The sequence below is a fragment of the Protopterus annectens genome, chromosome 5.part0 (genome assembly GCF_019279795.1).
Source record: "Protopterus annectens isolate FY-2018-M chromosome 5.part0, PAN1.0, whole genome shotgun sequence".
NCBI lineage: Eukaryota > Metazoa > Chordata > Ceratodontiformes > Protopteridae > Protopterus > Protopterus annectens.
Window position 1 is genome coordinate 1,755,251,443 of NC_056735.1, and position 20,861 is coordinate 1,755,272,303.

Here is a 20,861-nt window from a genome sequence, read left to right on the forward strand (position 1 = left end):
GTTGACCAGGTCATTATGTTTTTTTTCAGTATCTTGGTTATCACTTGCTCACTAAGGTCTCAAAAAATATAGCTAGGCAGACAGGCAGACAGACAGACAGATAGGTATGTTAGCTTTTAGCATATTGGTCTGCAGTCTGCCATGTGTTAACATTTACAGACCACTACAGAAATGTCACCTGTCACATAGACTCAGCTTGTATGAGGAAGTGGGATGACATAAGGTCTGTAGGACTGGATTTGCCCTTAATTTGGCTGAGATGTGGGAGACCCATGGCTGTGCTTCAGCCTGTTAGAGTTAAACGAGGGCAGGGTACTCTTTCCATTGCAACATATAGAATTTCATAATTTTTTAATTTTGAATTCTAGTTCTTCTCATAGACAGGTAATTATTCTTACTCATTTAGCTTTGTTTCTAGAAAACATGACTTGATACCAGCTTGAATTGGTAGTGTTGAATATGATTCTGATTTCTGAAGTGTCAAAAGTTGAACAACTCAGACAATGTGCAGAGTTTGAGAGAAACTGAACGTCTTCTCACTTTCCAGTTACAAAGAACAAACAGCAGCTTATTTTATATCTTGATAAATAACCATCATTTAGTTGCACAGACAATAACTGATTTATCACAAGAGCTGATAATTATGTATTAAGAGCTAAGATGGTAATTATGTAATGTAGCTTATAACTGAAGTGTAGGCTTGCCATCTTCCAGAAATGTTCTTTTGTTTAAAATGTCAGTAGTATCTGCCTTTTATTTGAGAAGCAATGAATCCTAGGCCAAGAATCTTTCACAAAGAAATCATTGCTTTGCATGACAGCATGAAGCAGGTCATGCAAAAGAGTTTAATGTAGTGATCTCTGACATGTTATCTGAGTATTAATGCAAGCATTCATTCATTCCTTTGTTCTCCAGTTATCCACTTACTCCCATTCAGTAATGTGATGGATGAATCGTTGCACTATGTATGTACAAGGCAGTAATTCGAGTAGGGTAGCAGCACATTGGAGGATACACACACACACACATACACACACACACACACACACACACACACACACACACACACACACACACACACACACACACACACACACACACACACACACACACACACACACACACACACACACACACATGCACACACATAGGTCAGCAACATACAGGCAGTTTGGAAGATCTCCAAATAATCTATGGCACATCTTTTGACCATGGGATGCACCTGGTAAAAATGCACATGGAAACAGGAAGAATGTGCAGAATCTGAACAGATGTCATTGCAGATAGTGATGATAAAATGCACATATGTAATAACTATCTATTATAGTTCCTGCCGAATAATCTGCATTTTCAGATGTTTCACATGAGAGCTTATTGAAACTCACACTCATCCATCAGGCTGAGGCAAAATGAGTAACTCTCATATCAATGTATGCCATATTGGTGATGCTGAATCAGGGACTGTGATCTTGCTTTCTGCTTTTTTGCCTTTTGCTTCCCAGAACACACTGCAAGATATTAACATGTCTAGCTTTATGGGGAGAAGAGTAGCCTCCAATTAAGGGAAGTTGAACTGGATGCAAGAGACCCGTTGAATAAAGATGAGCAATGAACTACAGCATATTGTCTGCAATGACAGAAAAAAAGACAAAGAAAAAACAGGTTTGCTAAAACAATATTTTTCTGTCATGTTGAAGATTGCAAGAGCAAACTTTATGAGCCACAAACATATAATACTAAAATGCAAATGGATACTATATGGACCATTCTCCAGGACCATCAGTAGGTTGCACAATACCTAACTGCAGGTGTTTTTTCCACATGCATTACTGCTAGAGACTTATGAGAGATGCAGCAGGGTAGAATCTGTCAAACTATTGTTACATGCTTTATGCATTTTATAGTTCTAAAGGCTGTTCTAGTTCTGGTTTAAGGAGTACTGCCTGAAACAGAGGTATTATGGAACTGCATCTACTGTGGAGAACATTAAATAGCACAAGCTGAAATGCTAGATGTGTATTGCTGATATATATATATATATATATATATATATATATATATATATTTTTTTTTTAATTTCATTAAAATGCCAAATTGTCTATGCAGTGAAATCTCATTCAACATCTATTTCACCTTTATAATAGTTGCTAAACTGCCATTAAATCCAAACAGCTGCCTACTTTTGAATGTGTCTTGATTGCCTGTGGTAATTGGGATGACGCTTCAACATGTAAATACTGGATTATGTTTTCTGAACAATAAAATGCTAGGAGTATGACACTGACTGTGTTTAGTATTTGTTAATGGTCATTTGAACAAATGAATGATATTCTCCATTATATCACCATGAAAAGTGACACGTAGAATGCAACCTTTCAAAATTAATGCTAGCTCAGAATATGACATATTACTTGTATAAATTTATCATGCTATTTACTTAAACATCAATAGATCCAGAGTAAACATGAGTTGACATTTATGCTATAACATTACTTTATTTCCACTTTACAGACAGTTTCAATGCCTTGTTGAACTAAGATGACAATCATACTTTGTACTACCCTTCAGCCTGCAGCAAGGGGGGTAGATGATTATCACCCCATTTCATCTACATTATGCGTGAGTTTGGATTTTCTCTGGCTTTATAAGCACAGTGTTTCATAGATGATTACACATTCTGTTTGGTGGAAGTCTAGAAATCTGATAAAAGGAAAATAATTAGGCTACATGTTTCTGTCTTGAAGTATGGTCATTATATCTTATTTTATTTGCGTAGACTTGCTGTCTTAATCATTGTCTAACTGCTAATAAACCGTGCACTAAAAAAATGCACTCAGTGTCATAGAAGAACCCCTCAGGTCCTTAGTTTGCGCCTGAACTATACATTCAGACAGGGGCATTCAAAGTTGCCTGCAGCTTCCGTTCAGGTTGAATGGTTTTTGTCAGGATGTTAAAATTTACCACAAGTTCCTATCCCCTGGTGAGGCTTTGCTAACCATTTTGAGCCCTCAGCTCTGTCATCCTCTCTCCCTCTTGGGCTCATTTATTAAAAGAGTTTGCAGGAAGCAGCCATGGAGAAACACAGTGTCAGACCTTAGCTACTGCAGGTTTCCCTATGGCCTGCAGGGCTCTAAGCCAGTGCTTGTAAATACTGCATAAAGATGACAACAGCGAGTGTGGGTGGGATAAAAAATAAATGTCAGTTTCTATCATTCTCTGGGTTTTATTGAAGGCTAAATAGAGGAGAGGAATACTGCAGTTATTTCCCAATGGTAAAGTTCACACAGCTCGGGCCAGACCACAAAGCAGTACATTGAGAATGTTTACTAAAACTGTGTACAAAACCACAAACACCAAAGAATACCGCAACCATTACTACATAAGTTCCACTGGTCATATCATTGTTACATTCATTCCTAAGGGAATTCACAGTAGAACGTACTCTGCATAACAACCTCTGACCAGTTAAGTACATGCATCATCATACATGCTTGCATGTAACATGATCATATACTTTATATTAGTTCAGTTCTCCATGCAAGGCAGATGTGATTGTGAACTACAAATTGGCATGAAAGACATCCACAAGCCTTCTGTATAGTAGCCCATTATGCTTATTACCATTCTCTGCCTTCAGAAAGTAATACAATATGCAAATATTTAACTATGAAAAGAACATGTGAAAGTTATTTCTTCGAAGCAGAAAAAATCATGACTTGTTCTAATAGTATGTTGATTTACTACATTGGTGCTGTAGGGTTATTTGTATTATTAGTTTTATAGGTCATTTATGTTTGGTAAACAGGCAAAGTGTCCACCAGATAAAAAATATAAAGAATTAAATCAAGAATAAAGTATTTTATTTCACTTTACCTTAAATTATGGGTTCCAGAATTTTTACAGGGAAGAAATTAATGCAGTTATCCCACAACTCTAGACATAAACACACACACTCACACACACACACACACACACACACACACACACACACACACACACACACACACACACACACAGACACACGTCTATATAAGGATAGATAGATAGATAGATAGATAGATAGATAGATAGATAGATAGATAGATAGAGGAATATATATATGTATATATATATATATATATATATATATATATATATATATATATATATATATATATATATACACATGCACATACCCACAAGCTTCATACATAGTACAAATCCCTTTGCTAAAACTTAAGATACAATGTGCATAATAAAATAATTATGTTTGATTTATTGACTTTGGCAGCTAATATCAAACAACATAGAATACTGTGCTCGACAGGGGCATAGGAAAATAACTTTCTTGGGTGGCGGTAGACAAGGAACCTTGTTGGCTAGGCTTACTTAGGCCCTTGGGCCGATAGCCTAGTACCCACCTATGAACCTGTGAAACTATGAAAGTTATTGTCGTTGGCAGTCTATGCTGTACCTTTTTTGTCAATTATCCTGTCTGTTTCTCTAGCTATAACCTGTTTGATAAGTTGAGTTTTTTAACAGCATTGCTGTATTAAGCAATGCAGAAAAAATCTGATTTTTGAAAATAATTTAGTGCTGTTAATATAAAATGATAAAGCATTCATATTGCAGTATTAGTATATGAAATATACACTGTCACTTAATCAAAATGCTACCCTTCAAAGTAGTATACATTGCAATTTACAAGGTATATGTCTAGGCACACACAACATTCTTTCGATGCCAAAAGAATCAGAGTAATGTTTTAAAGTCTACCACTCATCTTGTAACACCAACCTGATATTACATTTTACCTCAGTTTCTGGTTTGACATCATAATGGAGGGCGGAGTACTTCTAATACTAACCAATAGTATGTTAAAGCCATAATTGTGAAAGAAACTCACTATGCCACAACCAGGTAATGAGATTCATTCATTTTGAAACAGTCTATGTAAGTACATCTCTTTAGCTATTTCTGGTGTACTTCAAGGACTGCTGATAATACGGTGTAACAAATGAAGTCCTCAGATGCTCTATGTATGGTACTGCAAACCTTTAGCCAGCCTGTAGTGCCAGTCCTGATATACAGGTCGAGATAACAGTATTTGATTCTGGCTGGTACCACAGTGTCACCTTTATCTCACACATGAAGATGCATGCAGAACATGTAGTAGCAATCCTGACACACAGGAGGAGCGGAAAGCCTCTGAATCCTGCTGTGATCATAATGGGCATAGGTGACTCCATTGTGAGACACATGAATGTTCTCCTCCTCAGGCTGGATAAGAAGCAGGTTACTGTTAGCTTCCTGTCATGTGCCAGGATCCATCAAGTCACTCAAGCACTCAAGTCACTCAACCACAAGTACTGGTATGACTCCGTCATAGTCCATGTGGGAGTGAATGATGGAGAAGTACCTCACTGGACTATATGAAGAGACACATGACTGAGCTCTCAGATTATGTTCAGCAGACAGGTATAAGCCTAGCCTTAAGCAGCATTCTACCTTCTCCAAGGATGATGCCATAATACAAGCGAAACAATGATTGACTTTAACAATTGGCTTAGTTTCTGGTGTCAGTCCAAGGGAATTCAATATCTGTCAGCCTGGAAAGACATGGTCGACAGGCCATGCTGCTTTGCCAGAGATGGTCTGCACCTGTCTTCTTTAGGCTTTCGGATACTGACAAAGGCATTAGTCAACCCTATTATGCTTTTTTAGGCAATGTCAAATAACCAACCTCCCATCATAACAAATCCTCTCTATATAAACTCAAGGTACTGCTGCTTAATTCTAGGAGTCTAAACCAGATATTGCACTACCTGGAAGCACTCTTCACTTTGGAAGATGCTGACATCTGTACAATAACCAAGACATGGTTCAAAGGCAAGGAAACCACCCCAGCCATGCAGGGCTACAATGCCTTTCATACGTTCAGACCACACACTAAGCATGAAAGAACCAGAGAAAGAGGTTGATCCATCTTCATTAAAGACAAGTACACCTCAAGACTGGTCAAACAGTATGACTCTCTTGAGCTACTCCATGATGTCCAATTAACTATAGACAAAGCCCCCTACCACATCATAGCTAGTTATAGTTCCCCTCCATGAAACAGGAAAAGCATACCACATACCTGGATTTACTGGAGTCACTTGCTATACAGCCCAACACCTTACTCATAGGTGATTTTAATTATCCAACCATCGACTGGGAAACATATGCAACTGCAAACAAGCTGGCTCAGAGGTTCTTGGACTTTGTCAATGCAAATGCTCTGGGACAGCTAGTCAGCACACCTACAAGAGGCTCAAATGTCCTTGACATATGGATACAGTGATCAGTAACATAGAAGAGCATTGCAACACCCCCCCCCCCCAGTTTGATGTCCTCTCTGGTAGGATCAGGCCGTAAATCAGTCCTGTATGATGTACCCCATCAAGCTCAAAAATGTTTAAGACTTTTTCAAAGATAAATTACCTCTTAGTAAGTGATGGCATAAGAGGTTTCAAAGCCCCCTTGAACACAGATAACATAGACTTCTATGCAGAGGTGTACACCAATGCCTTGTATAACCACTTAAACAGTTGTACAGACTCGGAGGTACCTGAACGGATTAAAAATAGGTCTTGCCGAAAAAACAAGCCTCCCTAGTGGACCCTTAGTATAAACAGGCTATACAACAAAAGAAATTAAATAAATAAATGTCCAAGAACAAGAAAGAGCTGGCTCAGCAGAGAAAGAAATTCCTCTCTAGCTTAAACAAACAAAGTAGTGATCTTGTCAAGTCCTCCAAAGCTAATTATGAAACAAAATAGCCTCCCTAGCTAAGGATAATCATAGGGCATTCTTTAACTATGTCTAAAAGGGAATACCCAGCTATGCATTGAACTGGTTGTGAATCGCACCACCCATACTCAACTGGAAGTAATAGCCAGCCTGCTAGCTAATAGATTTGGAGCAAATTTCACCCCTCTCATCCTCTCCAGTCATTCACCTAAGAATACCTGCCACCATTCCTGAGCCTATTATCTCAAGAGAGCAGGTCCTCTCGGCACTCTCCAAGGCCAAAGACATGGCAACAATGGGACAAGACAACATCCCAGGTTGCCTTTTAAACAACCTAAAACATGACCTAGCATACCTACTTGGATCCCTATTTAATCACAGCCTGTGAACTAGCTATGTACCAGCAGAATGGAGGACAGCAACAGTAATCCCTCTGTACAAAGGGGGACCATCAACCAATCCTGGGAATTGTAGGCCCATAAGCTTGACTAGCCTCATCTGCAAGGCCATGGAAAGAATCATTATAAACCTTATTAACAAGGACATAAGTAATCACCTAAAGGACCCCACCCAGTTTGGATTCATTAAATATAGATCACGCTTGTTAAACATGGTTGACGTCTTCAAGAAAGTCACCAAGGCCCTGGATGAGGGAAAGAAAGTGCATACCACCTATCATACCTCACAAACTCTTACAGCAAAACAATCAGGACAAAGCCTGACAGAATGGGGGGACAAAGGCCCAAAAATAGTGACAGATTTTAAATATTGGTCTTATAAACTTAGAAAGTTGCTAAAATAACATGGTTTGTCTCAGCATGTATTTTTCTGAAGGATTATTTAGTGACTTCAGGCCTCAGTCCTCAGATCATTCAAGTGATTTGCCAGAAACATCGCATATTTTCTGAAGAATAGACCAAAAATATGAGGCAAAATTCTGGACATTCTGCAAAATCTGGACAGTTGAGAGTGATGCTACCTATCTTGACCTAGCCAAGGCATTTTATATAATCCCCTACTTGGGTATTATAGAGAAACTATGCCAACTGAGAATTAATTCCTACATTACTAGATGGGTAGCCATCTGGCTCATCAACATGACTCATACTGTCAAAATGGGTGACTTCACCTCTAGCAAATGACCAGTCACCAGTGGTGTACCACAGGGTTTTATGCTGTGCCCCTTACTGTTTGGAATTTATTTCTCAGAAGTCCAGGCAAATGTGGATGGCCTTTTACTGACCAAGTTCACTGAAGATTGCAAATTGGGTGCAATCATTGAGTTCCCCAATGATGTTAATGTTAATAGTTAATAGTTAATGATGTTAATATACTGCAGACAGGGTTAGTACAGACAAATGATTGGTGCGAAAGCCACGGATTAAAGCTAGATGCAAAAAAAACACATTATTATTCCCTTTGAGAAAGCTGACATCCCTGCTAATTACATTATGGACAGCAAACCCCTCCCCCCCGGTTGTATACCCAGTGGTATATGATTTGGGTACTCAAGTTGATAGCAATCTGAACTTTGACTACCACATATCCACAGCAGTAAGGAAATCCTTCTATGTAGCACATCTTATAAATAAAGGCATCACATCTAGATCTAAGGATATTATAGTTCCATTATACTAGCTCTCATCAGATTAATAATTGAGATCAATGCTCCCTTTTGCATGTACCTTGCCAGGCACCTGCAACAACTGGAGAAACTATGGAGGTTTTTCACCAAGAAATTACAGGGTACACAAAATAAGTCTTACGTGGAAAGATTGAAAGCTCTGTCACTGTATTCTGTCTCTTACAGGTTGCTAAGGGGTGACCTCTGCATGCTTTACAATTCAGTCTCTGACCTGACCCTGATGGAAATGCTACACATTCATAAATCCAACTCAGGGGGATCACTTGTTCCAGGGATCTTAACCTAGCCCCTGACATAAACAGTTTATGCTGGAGATAGATACATTTCCCAGTGACTGCCACTTCTCATTTGAAACAGAGCCCCTCCCTGACTCTCTTCAAACACAAGCTCGATCAACGGATGCATGAAAGTAAATTCACTTCTGAGGTGGAGCTCATGCCCTCTTGGGTAGAGGAAGTCAGTATTAAGTACCATAAACCCTTACCTCTGTGAACTTCACTCACCTAACCACTGACAATTGTGCAACATGGGATAAATATGGCTAGACTTGTAAGGGTTCTAGTGCCATCAGCCTAGTGACCACCTATGAACCTATGTTACCTGTATGTCAGACGTGATGATGGTGATGATGATACATGCAGGATGGGTAATACTATTTTCAATATACAGGTGGAGCTGATGATCTCGATATCTAGTCAGTACCACAGTGACACCTGTATTTCAGTCATGTGAATGCCTGCAGGACAGGTAATACTGGTCCTGATATACAGGAGGAACTGACAGACTCTGAATCTGACTAGTATGACAGAGCCGCCTGCATGTCAGACATGATGAAGATGCATGTAGGAGAAGTATTACCATTTCTGATATACAGGTAGAGCTGACAATCTCTGAAAACAGTTGGTAACACACTGTCTACTGTATGCCAGACATGAGGATGAATGCAGAAGTGGTAAAACTCTCTTTGCGTGCATTTTACTGTCCTACAATTGAGGTGGAGCATGTTATGGAGCTACTCATTGGGAGCGCAGGTAGAATTGTTTAAAAATATGTGTTTGTGGTCTTCCACAGTGTACAAAAGGGATTGACTCACAAAACACAGTATTGTGCATGTACATGGCTCTGATGCATAGTCTTTGGTTGGCACTCCCTTCACTTCATCCTTTATGGCTATTATGCATGCAGTATCAGCAGTCCTAAATCCTATATTCTCATTTAGAAGTGGAATGTTATCTATGCTATAAGCAGGGGGAAGGGGTTGTTTACTGAATTTTATAATTGTGAACTTCTCTTGCATTTAATGTGAGTCCATTATTTGTATACCAGGTATAAACACATGTAAGCTCATGCTGAAGGGCTTGGTCATCAGAGGTGGACTTGAACATGATGCCCAGTTTATGGTCATCCATAAACAAGGTTAACCAGGAATTTTGGTTTGTGATCTAGAGATCCAAAAAGTAGTTGCCAGATAACAGGTTTTCCAGTACTGAGTCTTTGGAGTACCAACAGTCACCTTCATACTATCTAAGGAAGCACCCACCACAGTCACTTTGTGGGTTGTATATGCCAGCCAATTTGCTACCCAACGTACTACAGAGGGATATATTTCCAGTACATTTGGCTTTGTTTCTTATGCCAACATGGGGAATGGTATCAACTGCTTTGGTCATGTTGAAGTACATAGCTGCTGTCAACAGGCTGTGTTATCCTTTCAAAGAAGTTAATTGGATTCATTAGACAAGATCTACCCTTGACAAAACCAAACTGCTGTGGGCATGACATCTTCACTGGAAATACAAGAAGTTGTTATAGTTTGGCTTTTTACAAGATAATTGGGATGTTCACCATCATAGTTCAAGAATGGATGATTGTAACATGGCTTGTAGTAAACCTTCTTCTGCAGTACATTTTATCATACTGCTTGAATATTTTACATCTGTTCAGGCTGAAGTAAAGTTGAAGATGCTAGAATCTTGGTTTCAACTCTCTTTTTCATGAGCAGCTTTGATGGATAACTGCTATGTATTGGTTGGGAGAAATATTCAAGATGGCTGGTTTGTAGTAGTATTCAGTAAAAAGCTCTATTAGGATTTGCCATTCTGACAGGAAAATTAGGATCTCTTCTACATGACAATGTTTCATTTACTTCAAAAATATTAAATAAAAACAGAGCAATTGTGGGTAGTCTTTGAAAGAAATCAGATAACCAAACGTTCCTGAAAATGTCAAAAAATTAGACTTGAATAGGAGCAATGGATTCTATAAAGCTTTCACAACAAGAAATGTTCATGAAGTCAGAGTTTTGTTTATATAGGAACTTTCATTGAAAACTGACAAATAAACAAAATAGACTGAATACAGGAAAACTATAACATACAAACTTATCTTGTAATGTCATTATTACAACAACAGAGTAACCAAATCAGCGATACAGAAACCGCCTTTGCAGGTACTGAAAGAAGAAGGAACTGAATCAGCATGTTTCCTAAAACAAATTGTCTGAATCACTGAGAAATGAGGTCTTTGAAAATGGAGGAAAAAAATCTCATCAGAGCAAAGTTAAATAATTGGTTTCTTTATGTATTAGCAGTTTACAATCTTAAAACTTCAAAGGCTACTTGTGGAATAGAGGAGAAGCACAGATTTTTTTAAATTCCATCCACAAAACCTGTGCCCCCTCTAAGATCAATAGCGTTAAGATTTTTGTCTTGCTTTGAAGATAAATTTCTGCCAACAGCTTGATCTTTTTCTCCTATCAAATTTGAATGAAATAATATATAATACGATTCGATAATGGTTATTCCACCAGAATAATGAAGAAAAGAAGAGTTTGTTGGCCTCTAGTGAAGGCACTAAAAATATAAAAATGCATAAAAACATAAAAATCACATATTGCTCTCCCAGTCAAAATTAAAATATTCCACCAAAGTGATAAAAAACTATTCAACACTTTAAAAGAAGCTGCCACTTTTGTTTAGAAAAAACAAACTTATTTCTAACACTAAAAAAATGGAATGTAACTCCACAACTTCAAAAAAAGAGACAGAAAGAAAACCTTGGGAAACACTTGTAACAGCAAAGATCAAGCATGTCAGCATAAATCAAATGTGCATTCTGTTGTGGGGACTCCAAATATAGTAACCTCTGCAAATGAGAACAATCATTTTTATGTAATTACCATTATTCAGCAATTCCCAGACAGAATGCAGTTGCAAATGTGAGACCAATCTTGAACTTGAGGATGAAGTCGAGGCAGAGGTAAAGGAATAGGGTACACAGGTCCACAAATGAGAAGCCAATCAAAAAAGAACAAGCAGAGAATTGACACAATGTTGTCAATTTATTGGACTATGTTTTATCTAATATTTCATTGAAGTTATTAGATAAAGACAGGTTGAACTGTCAGCTGATGACAATTTAAGTGACAAATTGACTGAACTTAGATTATTTATTAGAAAGTTGAATATTTTTAAGTTTTATTTAAAGGGGACACTGATACTAAAGTAAGTTCTATGAAATAAAGTAACACATTTATGCCTATTAGTTTGTGTGTTATTAAATGTTTTTATTATATTGTGTGAGTAACAAATTTATGATTTGCATATGAGTAAGTAATATTTCAATTTAATTCAAGAGGAAAGGAAAGCTTTGGATGATTTATGTCATAATGATGAGATTATTGTAAAACACACAAAGGTGGTATGACTGTTGTAATGAATGACAATTATTTAACATCTATGTATGATCTTTTGTCTGTTAGTGGTAAATGTACTAAAGTGAATAAGAGCTTTAGGGATCAAATTATTTTTAAAATCAAATGTGTACTATATGGCCTACAGATGGATGATGCTATTACTTTAGAAATGTGTAGCTATATGTGTTTATCTATACCTATCATTCATGTTCTTTATAGTCTATCAACGTTACATAAACATTTTATACAATCCCCTATGAGGCCAATAATAGCTGCTAATCAATGAATCTGTTACAAGTTACTTAGAATGTAAATTAAGGTGCGTTCTTATATAGAGAATTGTATTTGTAAAAGTCTATATTGAAATGTATGTAGAAAACACATATAACTATGTATATACATATATTTACTTTTTGCTCCTTCATTGTTTCACTGTGCTGCACCGGTGGACCAGCCGTCACTAGAACTGATTGCAATCAATGGGGAAGATAATCACATAACTGACCTTAAGGAAGATCACCCTAAATAACATGCTTTCGACAATAAAATATGTTAATTGGACTTGTATTATACATAGTGCAAACTTTGCAACATTAATTTCATATAAACAAAACAGGAAGTAGAGCAAACAGGAATCCTCCTGTGAATAACCTTTTTGGTGTCTGTGCAGACCATGACACTTATGGTGGAACACAGAACCATTGAACTGCTAGGTATAATTAAGTAAAGCATGGGAATGTGACCTATGCCAGTGTTGTGAAGGGTTTTGACAAATGAGATTAACAACAGGACAATGAAAAGAGAGATGCCACTATGAACTCTGCAAAACAGGACCCAGAGACTACAAGAAGGATTTCTTTAGCTGATTGCATGAACCTGTTGACTTGACAAACTTAATTGATCATGGGACTGTAACTGAAGAAAGTGATGAGGTAAGACAGATATTATACCAAAAAATCCATCAGTTTTAGAGACTACTTACAAATTATCAAACATTACAGTTGGACAATGTTTTTTACTAAGCTCTAGGCAGGCATGAAGGGTTGTGAAGGGATTACGCATTTGGAAATATCCAAATGGTACTAGTAATGATTCACTTCTTCACAGATATTTACTAAAACTATTGGACAAAATGGGACTAAAACTTGGTGATTTGATGGGTCTATATCACTTTGTTGAATGCTTTATTCAATGAATCACTTTTTATCAAACTCGCTTAAGCAGAAGCTTATTTAAGCAAATGTTCTTTATTGCAAAAATTCTCAAAGGGAAAAAAATACTGGGCCAGCTACCAACCATGACATACCCTACACAATTTAAAACTCTGCATACCCCACACCCCCCAACTAAATATACCAACTCTGAAATCGCACTACAGTCGGAAAAAGGAAAAATTCACAATGATGGCCAACCACTGAAATGATTGTTCATTTAAATGAGCTTTCACTTAAGTGATTTCAATAAATAGTGATTCACTGAATAAAGCATTCGACAAAGTGTTATATACCCAATTTTATTATTAAGGACAATAGAGAGAAATAGACGGAAATTGAGCTGGACATTAAGAAACTACAGCATGAGTTTATTAACAATTTACGTTTTTCACAGTATGAGAATGAATATCACTCCCTGTTTGAAAAGACTGATAATAATACAATACTTTTAAAGAGAGATAATCAAAAAGTTTTAAGAGATAAACTAGATTATCAAAAAAGGGAGGTATAGCCATTACCATAGGTTAAGAACAAGAATAAAAACAACAATAGCCATTATATATTGAATTTAATAGTAAAAAGGGGAGCAGATGAAGTCCAAGGATTTCTGGATGGAAGAATATGAACAGCACACCGATTTTAATTATGACAATGTAGAAAAAGTATACCAAAAGATTAATTATAACTTACCAAGAGAAAAAAAATTTTTAGAACCCCCAAATTATTCAATAGATCATGGACTCCCTCCACACCGTTCATGGTGACTTCATGAAAGATGGAACAACTACTCAGAATCTGTGACTAGTCAACATCAGTTTCCACAAGAATCCCCGAGGGGATGAGGAGAAAGGAAAGTGGATAAGCAATTAAACATTCATCACAATTTTGGCTTAATGCATTATAACATCACAATTTTTGATGAAAATGGTTTCAAAATATTTAATTCTAATAATGTGGATATGATCAAGGATCTTGCTGAGATTTTTAAAAAAATTACATTTGTTACTTCAACTAAATACAATACAGTGGATAATATTTTTGAGTTAAAATGGTATGTTAGGAAAAATCAATTTTAATATTATATTTCAAGAACACGAAAGTGAAAAAAAAACATGATTTACATAGGTGTAGTACACTAAATCCACAAGTAGCGCAATCTATGGAACTATTTGAAAAAGTGCGAAAGTGATTTCAGAACTCTTGAAGTGGAAAGATCGAGGCCCGATTTTTATAATGTGACTAAAGAACAAAATGAATTGCCAAAACAGTTGTCATAAGTTAGAAGCTGGACAAAGGTAGGAGGGGGTAGTACTGATGAATGCAATGGATGTTGTAAAATGTGTCAATACTTCAATAATGATGAGTTTTTTAAAATAAATTATAAGAAAAAGATTAATATTTCATATGCCAAAATAGATACATGGATTATGGAATTAAGAATTGATAATCTTTTGTGGTCTGATTATGAAAAATATTTGACTGTAAAAAACCTTCAATACCTGCCATTTTAGGTATAACCAATACTTACAAAAATGAATTTGATCTTTCATTGCAAACTTCAGTAGCCATTGCGGGTTATAAGACAGAACCATTAATAAAATGAGTGGACAACAAGCTAAAAGAATTTTTTTAAGGGCAAAACACATGTACTGAAAGATTTATGGCATTGCTTAATGGATGTAACCTCCGACCCTTTAAAATAGAATGAGTATTGTACAACAATAGTTGTAAAGGATATTTTTTTTTTTTTTTTTTTTTTTTTGTTGATCCCACATCAAGTTTAGGGATGTCCTACTGATTGATAACACCTTGCCCCATGAGGAAATGAACCTAATTACAGATATGATAGAAATTGTATTATTAACCAATTTTGTCTTCTTTGAAAGATAAATACTACAAACAGATTAAAAGAGTGGCTATGGGGCAACTTCAAAACCTGTGTTTGCAAGCATAGTTTTATGGTTCTGGGTAAAACAATAGGTGATGAGCAGTGAATATTGGCTGCATATTAATTTATATTTGAGATTTTTGCATGATACTTTCATATTATGGCAAGGTAGTACTGAATTATTAAATTAATTCATTTTGTATTTGTACCATACTGTGGATTTTTTTTTAATTCACTGGTGAATACAACTTATACAGCATTAACTGTTTGTATGTTACCATTATCAACAATTATGCGAGGAGAGAATATAAATCTACTCTATACAGCAAGTCAACTTTAACAAAAGTTTTCTGCATTTACGGCATTTGCCATCCAAAATGGCAAAAAAAAAGAATTTGTTAAAAGGGTGATTTGTCCATCTGTTGTTAGTGTCAGAAGACAGCAATTTTACTTATTTATTTATGTATTTATTTATTTGTTATGAGAAGCAAACACCTTGAGTGATATGTTTTTATCAAGAGGATACCTGGGGGGGATGATCAAAACTACATGTGATGAAATGATAGCAAAGCGAGACTGAAGATATGCCCCTATAGTCAAAAATAAGGAAGTTATTGGAATATATAAAAATAAGAAAGACAAAAAGAAATATAATAGTGCTATGATTATCCAATTTGTTGAAAGGAATAAATGTGTGAAGGACATTATAAGCATGAAATGAGAATTACTGTTTGAGTTATATGGGCTCAATGAGAAGTCAGGTAAAATCCCAAACTTTGTGTATAGGAGGGGCAGAAATATTAAGAATACTGTTGAGGATTCTTGCCCCAGTGTGGAACACTATGGCATGACTGAATGTGGTTCATGCTAGCAGTGTAGGTTTATTCATGATGTGAAGAATGTAAATATCATGCCATATTCCTGGGTGTTAATGAGCAATTGAATATTTAATTGCAATGCAATCATTGTTGTGTATATAGCAATGCGTTTAGCATGCATGTCATTCTGTATTATCAACAATGAAAGGCAATTGACATAGATAATGTATGAACATGTATATGCCATCAGGAGTCATGATAAAATGAATGCTCTATATGGGTACTCAGGTTTAATGTAACAGTTTTAAGAAATGTTTGCTTTTTATTTTGAAGAAAATACCCCAATCACCTAAGTTTGGGCTATGAGAAGCAAAATTGGAATTCAGGGAGGTACACTGGAAAAAAATAATTTCAAATGCCATGCAGCCCCTAGGGCTGAATGGCAGAATTTCATTGAATTGTACACTAGCATTGAAGATAGGTAAAATTTAAAGTAAATGACTAAAATTATACGGTGATATGATATAAAATGAATAAATAATGTTTTTATAGATGAATATATATTGAAGTTTGATAAAAGGCACTAAATATCTCATAAACAATTTATATATCTTTTACTATATATATATATATATATATATATATATATATATATATATATATATATATATATATATATATATATATATATAAAACATTTTATATGTGTTTTAAACACATTTTAATATACACTTTTACAAATGCAATCCTTGAAACTTAATATTTGTATTTAATTAACTGTATTTCATTCTGCAAGATAAGTGATCCTCCTAAAATTGCCATTCTAAATATTTTGTTATATCTATGTATACACAATTATTTCATGTTGTAAGATTAGTGATTCTGTAGTGAATGATTTTAAATGGAACACTATTTTAACAGAGCACTAACACTATGCTCTTAGTATTTTGACTTTCATTATATTTACTTGGTAGGAGTACCTTCAGGATTCTCTAAAAACATTCTATTGCTTATTAACATATCTGAGAATAAGATTGGAAAATTAGAATTGCATCCCTATATTTTAAAAGTATATGTAGTAGTTGGTTTATATAGTTCTGATGAAGTTCCTGAGTGGAAAAAAATGCTTAAACATTTTAATGAATGTATTTGAATAAATATATAAATATATATTTCATGACACTGATGTGCCTGCTGGCATTTTGTTCATTGGATAACTGTGAATTCTGTAATATGATAGAGACAGATCTATATTTTATACATCCTATCATGTGAAAAGAATTTATTTTTAGAATGTCTGCTACTTGTTCTACAGAAAATGTCATTTACCTAAACTGTATAGTTTGTAGATGCATAAAACCATTTGGAAGTTGAATGAAAAAATATGTGCACACCTTTCCAATATATACAGAGAAGTGGAGAGTGATGCTTCATTTAAAGGTATTTCTAGTGCAGGTAGTGAACATGTGATTACATTTAGAGTAATCCAATGTCACTATAAGAAAAGTAATGTGGAAGATTTGTTTCTTAGTACAGAGATAGGTGAGCAGATTCTGAACAAGGTTTAAATGTGGTGAATAGTATTAAAACCTTAGTGCTGAATTTGAGAAATGTTATTTATACATTCCAAGTCTAAGTGTATACACATACATCTATATCTATCTTGCTAGCAATATATATGTATATATGTATATACAGTTAGATAATATAATGTGTTTTAATATATCGTGTAATTTTAAAAATGATTTTGATTGGTTCTTTGAAGGTTTATGTTTGTGTTGTTTTATATATTTTAAAGCATTGAGAAAGAGTTAGATACTCTAAAGCTTCGCTGCCATAGACATATATTTTTTTTTTATAAAAAATACTTTGGTGTTCGGAGTTCCTAGTTATCTACATATATACAGATGCATATTTCTATGTCTATGCATACATAAATAAATATGGTGAAGTCTGCGGTGGAAGTGACGGATGCGTTTAAGGTGGAGGTGGGGTTGTTACATCAAGGATCAGCTCTGAGCCCTTTCTTATTTGCAGTGCTGATGGACTGGTTGACAGATGAGATCAGACAGGAGTCCCCATGGACTATGATGTTTGCAGATGACATTGTGATCTATAGTGAAAGTAGGAAACAGGTGGAGGAGACCCTGGAGAGATGAAGATATGCTCTAGAGAGAAGAGGAATGAAGGTCAGCAGGACTAAGGCAGAATATATGTGTGTGAATGAGAAAGAGGACAGAGGAATGGTGAGGATGCAAGGAGTAGAGGTGGCGAAGGTGGATGAGTTTAAATACTTGGGATCAATAGTTCAGAGTAGGTGAGGAGTAGTGAGGTGAAGAAGACAGTACAGGCAGGGTAAAGTGGGTGGAGAAGAGTGTCAGGAGTGATCTGTGACAGACGAATACTAGTAAGAGTGAAAGGGAAGGTCTACAAGAGGGTAGTGAGACCAGCTATGTTATATGGGTTGGAGACAGTAGCATTGACAAAAAGGCAGGAGTTAGAGCTGGATGTGGCAGAGTTAAAGATGCTAAGATTTGCACTGGGTGTGACAAGGGTGGACAGGATTAGGAATAAGTATATTAGAGGGCCAGCCCAGGTTGGAAGGTTTGGAGACAAAGCCAAAGAGGCAAGCTTACATTGGTTTGGACATGTGCTGAAGAGGGATGCTAAGTATATTGGGAAAAAGATGCTAAGGATGAAGCTACCAGGTAACAGGAAAAGATGAAGGCCTAAGATAAGGTTTATGGATGTGGTGAGAGAGGACATGCAGGTGGTTGGCGTGACAGAGCAAGATGCAGGGGACAGGAAGAAATGGAAACAGATGATCTGCTGTGGCGACCCCTAACGGGAACAGCCGAAAGAAAATGATGATGATGATATATATATATATATATATATATATATATATATATATATATATATATATATATATATATATATATATCTGTGTGTGTGTGTGTGTGTGTGTGTGTGTGTGTGTGTGTGTGTTAAACATTCCTGAAATTATATTGCAGTCAAACTGATGTAATTTGAATGTAATGTCACCAGGACATACCACCTAACCTATCTATTTTCTGAGTCCCTTCTCATCCTTCAAGATTCACTGAAGGTTGACCAAGTACATTATACTCCTCTTGATTTTATATTGCACTCTGTTGTTCACTAGAATAAGTATATGCAATTTTTCCTATATAGTTAGTTTGAACTACCCTTTTATTGCTAACATTTCTGTATTTTTTTTTTTGTTTGTGAAATGTTTTGTATTTTACCTGAGCTGAGCCTGACATTGGTCATTATGGATCAGTGCAATACCCCAGTAAACAAATATAAATAAATAAATAAATAAATAAATAAATAAATAAATAAATAAATAAATAAATAAATATGTAATTCAATCATTGTAACCATCAACAAAATTTACCAAAAAGACAATATCAATCTTCAGAACCATGTTTTCAATGGGACCCTCAGGAAATATGGAAATTGGCTTTTGGAAAAAGGGGTGGAAAAACAAGATAAGAGAGCAAAGATGTGGAACTGGGTGTTTATGGGCATAAAGTAGAAATATTGATAAGAGGAACCATACATTGATACAATGCAGAAATAGGGCCAACTCTCTGGTGGCACATGCCAGAGCAAAGGCAAAACAGAATATATAGTAGTACTGGTGGGGCCCTCCAACACCTACCTCAGTCTCAGTTCAACAGGATGCATTTCAGTAGTCTAATGTCACCGTTTAAGATCAAAGATCAAACATACCTAACACACTAGTAATAGGCGACTCTATAGTCAGGTACACTGATGTCCGACTCACTAGGCTGGACAAGGAGAAGGTTACTGTTAGCTGCCTATCGGGAGCCAGAATCCGCCACATAACACAAACACTCAGGTCACTCCAGAACAAGTACAAATATGACTCTGTCATTGTTTATGTTGGTGTGAATGACCTGAGATGTACCTCCCTGGACTACATGAAAAGAGACATGGAAGAGCTCTTTTATCACGTAGCCCAGGCGGGTATGACCCTGACCCAGAGTAGCATCCTGCCCTCACCAAGAATGATACCGCAGTAAAAAGAAAAAACTGATCAGTTTCAACAATTGGTTAAGCTTCTGGTGTAATTCAAAGGGGATCCAGTGACTGTCAGCCTGGGACGACATGCTCAACAAGCCTCATTGCTTCACAAGAGATGGCTTGCACCTGTAACCCATAGGCTTTCGAATACTGGCCAAGGCTCTTGCTGCCCCCATAGTGCCTTTTTTAGGCAAGGCTCAAAAGTCAAACCCACCTCTGTAAACAGCACAAATAAAAAAATGAGGGTTATGCTACTGAATACCAGGAGTTTAAATCTCAAAATGCATGCGCTCAAAGCACTCCTCAGTATGGAGAAAATCAACATCTGTGCAGTAACTGAAACCTGGTTCAAGGCTCCACAGAGCACCCCAGCACTACTGGGCTACAACTCATACCACACATTTTGGCTACAGAACATGGACCAAAACACAAAAGGAGGGGGTTATCCATATTCATCAAGGATACCTACACCTACAGGTTACTGGTGCAGCATGATACCTCTGAGATCATCCATGTGCAACTAACATTGGGCAAATCTGCAATGCAAATTGTGGCCTGCTACAGATCACCCTCCATGACTCAGGACCACCACTCCACCTTTCTGGAGACATGGGAAAACATGAATGTCCTACCAAACACCCTGATATTGGGCAATTTCAATTACTCTACCATTAACTGGGAAAACTACTCAAGTACAAACTCCCAGGTCCAGCACTTCCTGAAATTTATCAACTCAAATGCCCTGGATCAGCTGGTA